This window comes from Colobus angolensis, unplaced genomic scaffold (genome assembly GCF_000951035.1).
Source record: "Colobus angolensis palliatus isolate OR3802 unplaced genomic scaffold, Cang.pa_1.0 Scaffold62, whole genome shotgun sequence".
Lineage (NCBI taxonomy): Eukaryota > Metazoa > Chordata > Mammalia > Primates > Cercopithecidae > Colobus > Colobus angolensis.
The window spans coordinates 11,806,461-11,812,087 of NW_012119821.1; the positions used below are offsets into that span (position 1 = coordinate 11,806,461).

Genomic DNA, 5,627 nt, shown 5'->3' on the forward strand with positions numbered 1-5,627 from the left:
TAAAAGATGGGGTTAACAACATGGCACATGTATACCTATGTAACAAACCTGCACATTGTGCTCATATACCTTAGAACTTAAAGTATAATTTTTAAAAAATTAAAAAAAAAAAACGTGGGGTTAAGACAGTAAATAATCCAGGTAGTCAGGAGAACCTAATGAAACAGCCATTCTGCTCTGCCTAAATTTCCTACCTTCCCTTGCTGGGGCACCACTGCCCATGGGTGGAGCTGCCAATTAAGCCAGATCCTCAGGGTGACACACAACTACTGAGCCAACAGACATCCAACAAGTACTCTCTGTATCCAGAAACACTAACTTATCTAAGAGCAGAGAATTCACAGGAACCCTATAATCGTCAGTTAGGTAAGAAAAATAAAACCAATTTTGAAAGTTTGCTGGGGAATAACATCGACATTTAAAAGACTCTGAAGTGGAGAATGTTCCACTACATCATTACAAGGAAAGGGGGATGCTCCTGAAACCTAGCAAACCAAAATCTTAAATCGCTCCTTAGTTTACCACATGTTATTTGCCTCGTCAAAGGTCTTTGCCATCATAAAAATTTGTTTCTTAAAACTCAAACCCCATCTTGCAAGACAGAAGATCAAAGAGCTTCCCAGAGTGTTTGGGACTAGGAAATTCTTTTTTCCATTTGTAGGGTTTGCATCAAAACAGATGCAGCAAGAAAAGCTGCATCTCAATGCCTTTGGGACTTTATGAAGGTGGACAATCCTGGTTGAGCAGAGATACTGCAGATGTCTCCCCTGTCATGGAGGATAACCTGCCTTCCTGGGTAGGTGGAGCCCAACCACAGCAGATGATGATATGTGGAAAGCATTATTCTGAAGGAGAGAGAACTAATTCACCCTGTCACCTTTCTTCGTTGAGGAAAGCTAGCAATTTGAGAACCTGTGTCTGTATCCATTTTCTGTGTGAAAAGGAAGCCTTTTGCAATAAAACAGGCATTTTGTCATATTTTAACAAGATGTCCATTTTATTTTTAGAAATATGCAAAAGATAACTGAAGACAGGAGACTTTCTAGCAGGTCCTCTTCTGTTCAGTGAGGCCAGAAAATGAGACATAAAATTACATCAGTATACATGATTCTTCGTGGAGTTTTCAAAAAGCAACATTAAGCAGCTCTACCATGAATATTATTTAGTATAAGACTTAGGTATATGGATCTTTAGATTTTCCAAATAAAAATCTACAGTATTTGGAGAAGCATTTATGGTGATTGCTATATGTAACAGCTTGTTTGAATTCATTCTTTCAATTTTAGAAGCCACAGGAATGTATCAGAAATGGCCAAATCATGAATATTATTTACTTTATTCTAAATGTAACTAGACCTAGGGAGACTTTGCTAATTACTGGTAGCGTAGCAGAGCAGAAATCTGTTCATGTCTCATTCAAGCCTTGGATTAGATAAAACATTAGTTCTGTGGAGCTGATCACTCTGGAGGTTTACTCATTTGCCTTGATGCAGTAAATGTTGGCACATTAGGCCTCCTGGAATATCCTGAAGCCGGCCTAATAACACATCTGCTGTGTTTATTTTTGAATGTAAATGGCACTCAAAAGTATGCTTTGAAAATTAATTTCAGCTGAAAAACACTAAACATTAATAAATACAGATTTTGTTTCTGCTAACAATTACTTCACAAAATTGTTAGATGTGGTGGAAAGAACTAGTTTACAAATACAGTTTGCAGCAATTAAATCCCTTCAAGCCAACCTACTCCAAACTGGATGGATTCCTCTTAGATGTTGTGAGGGATATTCATACAGACTTAAAGGATTTTTATGACTTTGTGTGTACATAAAGAGCAAAGGAGTTAGGTCAAGGATGTTGCTGTGAAAACGAAGGGAAATTAGTTTCTAACAATTGGATCAAGACAAAAGAACAGTTACACAAATCTCTTAAGAAAATGCGTTCTTAGTTGACACGGACAATGAAAACAACAAAGATGACACATTCCTGCTATTTTCTAAATATCTTTTTTAAATTCTAGCAAAGGCAGAAGGGTGCTCTTTCTTTAAGCCCGCCAAATCTAAAATGATAAAGCAGTAATTATGGCACTCTGGCCTGCAGTATGAATTAGAGATGGTCGGCTCACCCTAACGGCTGGAGTGGACAGATTGAAGTATTCAGCTAGTTCTTGGAACCACGGGCCATCTGTTTACATTGCGTGGTGAAATCACCACGCTGAAAGCTGCCTGGGTACCGGTAGCATGGCCTGCAAACAATCACCCCTGGGATGCTTGGTTCTGTCTAATCATTGAGGAGAAGGGAAATCATCCTGGTGTGAGCATCCAGAGACCTCTGCTCATTTGTATCCAGCTGCAGGTCTTGGACCTTTCATCCTGGGCTTTTGGCACTCAGCTTCCTCACCTGTGAAATGAGGAAACTGATCCTCTTATCCCCCTCTAAGGTGCTCATCATACCTCTTTCAAGCCTTTATCCCACCACAGGGTGATTGTAAAACTGAAATGGTAATATATAAACAAACAGAATTTTCAAACAGATGAGAGCAAAGGTGACTCTCTCCTAACACAAACCAAGCCAAATAACTTTGTGATAATGGAATATGGAATTTTCAAAAACAGAAGACTGATCTAGAGAAAGCGAGGTCATTATATTTAGGTATACAACCAAAGACTCCTGGACTGCAAGAAACCTGAAGGACTAGGGTAGGGGTCAAGCATCTTTCTATTCTGTGGCAGCCAGAGCACAGCCAGAGCTTGCAAGTTGTAGACACTCATATATATTTGTTGATGGAAAAGTGGCTAACTTAAATTTTTAAACAGCAGATTTAAAACAGTTGCATTCGTTAAAATGATTTAATATTTGGGAGCTCAGAAAGTTTTAAAGGGCTCAGGGAACATCAACTAAATAGTAGGGTAAAACCGTTTGACCCTGTGGTCTGACCCTGCCTTCATCAAAGTTGAAGACACTACATGTGGACAGAAAGTATGGTATTGGCAGGGATGCAGTTCAGCTGTGCTCAGTGGAGCCTCCCTGGGAGTAACTGACAGGACCCAGCAACAAAGGACACTGGCTCGAGCTTCTCTGTTTCTCTCGAATTTGCTACATTTATATGCATTTTATATGCATTTCAGATAAACTGAAGTATGAAATTGTGTAGTGAGTTTTCTGCCTTTTATCCATTCATTCCCAAGAAAAATGAAAAAGAGATTTGGGGGTGGAGGGTTTGCCTGATGAAAATAGTTAGGAGTGAAAGCAGGAAAACCAGAAAACCCACATACTGCCTTCTCTAATTGTATTCATATCACATCCTAAAGAGTTTAAAGAAAAAAAAAAAAGTTTCTCTCTGGCCTCAGTTGTTTATAGTTCTTCAGCAATCTTGTCCTGATTCCAGACCATGTTGCTGGGTCAAACCCAAGATCAAAATGCCCAATGTGGTGTCAGTTTTTATTTCAGAAATTGGTCTGTTAATGACTTTCTAATGTCTATCCTCATATAGCAGGAACTATATTAATATTTTTTTCTCTCAGGCACTGTTACACAGATGTCAGCTCTAATTCCTATAGAAGGCTGCTATGAGTCAATCTTCATGGAAATATATTAGTGATGCCTGTGAAGTTTCTAGAAATATAAGAGGTGTGAAAATTATAATTGAAAAAAAGAAACCTTTAAAAAAATTAAGTTTATCTAGAAATATGTAAAATTATTCCACTTGATGACAATAACTACCCACGATTCTTTCAAAACTACATTAGTCTAATGTAAACCAATAATACATATATTAAAATCCTTCAAATTGTCTAAATATATCAACTGTTTTATACAAATCAAACACAAGAAAGCTCTCTGTTTTGGCTGAAAGTGATGCCTGACATTAATATTTCACGATTATGAATTAAATGAATACAAAATCCATTTATAAAACGTTATTGATGTTTCTTTTTCAATATAACTTTTGTGCTGTGTTCAGAGAGCAGGAATACAGATGTTTCCCAACCTGCAGGGCTGGGGCAAGCCTGTCTTTTAAGAGCACGATTGTAAACCGATGAAAGGTGTGTAAACAGATGACAGGGGCAATTACAATGTGGAATTGATTAGGCTCTCAATTACTAATGGCACGTCGCCGGCATTCTTCTTTTTATGCTGCTCTTTGATGACAAAAACAACATGAATAGCTCATCACAGCTACACTATGTTTGTATTTTGAATGTCTCTCAGTAAGGGAACATCTGCAACTGCAGTTGAGGCTATAGAATGCGAGTGAGCTGGCATGGATTCTTACGATTTCACCCCCAGCAGGTATCAGTCACTTTTTAATTTTTCTTAATGCCAACAAAGAGTAAGCAAGGCCCTTGGACCAAGGAGAGAGTGTTAGAAGGGAGAAGCTGGGGAAGAGAACATGGTGGGGACTTAGGCATATTAAGTTAGGAATAGAAATGTTAACTGGAGCAGAATCTGTAAATCTGTAAGTCAAATGATCATTAGTTATCAAGGATTGATTAACTGCATCTGCCTCCATACTGTATATCTCTATAATAACTGTATCTTACAAAATTTCTCCTCCCTATTCATTTTCTGATTTTTTAGCTTGTCTTACACATGCTGAAGAAGCTCCCAAAATATAGTTGGGATTTTAGTAACAAATATCCCATGAGTTGTTGAATTGAATTCAGTAGTCTCAGAAAACCCAGCCTGGCCCTCCAAACTCCAGCCTCCCCACTGGGTCTCACACCTTGACAGTATGCTCCATTGCACTGCCATTTCTACACCCCATGTCTGGGCCTGGCTGAAACTTCAAGGCTCCCGTTGGAAGGCAGCCCATCTTTGAGGTCAGAAGAAAACACTGTCATTCTGAAAGTTGGCCACGCACCTTCAAAATATCCCTTCCCTATGGTTTTTTATTGTTGTTTGTTTTGTTTAAAGGCAACAAAACAGCTAGTCTGTGACCCATACCCAAGCTGTTAAAACAGAAGGATTAACTCTAGACTTGGCCCCAGGTGCTGGCAGATGTTTTTGAGAACAGAGTTGGGGGTGTTTGAGAACACTGAGAACTCACGCTTGTAACGTGCAGATGTGGTGAACCTGTAGCCAGTTCAGAGAAGTGACAAAGATGATGAAAGGGCTAAAGAATGGTTTCTGAGGGAAGGCTAAAGGGATTCTTTTTGCCTTTATCCCAAGAAATGAGAAAATAATGATTATTAACTTCAAAGCCAGTTTGTTCTTCGTGTCTGCAACAAACCCAATGAATGGAAAAAGGCTCAAATTAAAAGCAGGAGAGAATTGGGTGAGGTAAAAGGAAGACTTTCTTGCCCTTCCAAGGAAGAAATATGGCAATCTGAGGTCATGGAGTCCACATTTGTATACAAATTTTAACAGAGGGATAGACCACACATTTTTTTATAATTAAATTTGACTTCTCATTTTTTAATTGTTTTTTTCCTTGGTTGTTTAGACTCTGAGGCGCAAAAACTGGAAATATGTAATAGTTTCATTTCCCCACTCCATTCCTGCTCTTCAGGCCCCCACGGCCTGGTCTTACGAATGTACCGTAAAAGGACACTCACGGCTAGATCTCAGTTCTCAGTGGTCAATATTTTTCTTGATTTTTACTGTTTTCAGCACTTTGCAAAGACA

At 38.7% G+C, this 5,627-nt stretch overlaps 1 long non-coding RNA gene across 1 annotated transcript; it reads left to right on the forward strand.

Annotated features, from left to right (window-relative positions):
* Positions 1 to 280: 280 nt before the first annotated feature.
* Positions 281 to 5,421, forward strand: LOC105527408. The gene is made up of 3 exons (XR_001004225.1): positions 281 to 366; positions 662 to 796; positions 4,581 to 5,421. It is a non-coding gene; the product is annotated as an uncharacterized LOC105527408 (long non-coding RNA).
* Positions 5,422 to 5,627: the final 206 nt, after the last annotated feature.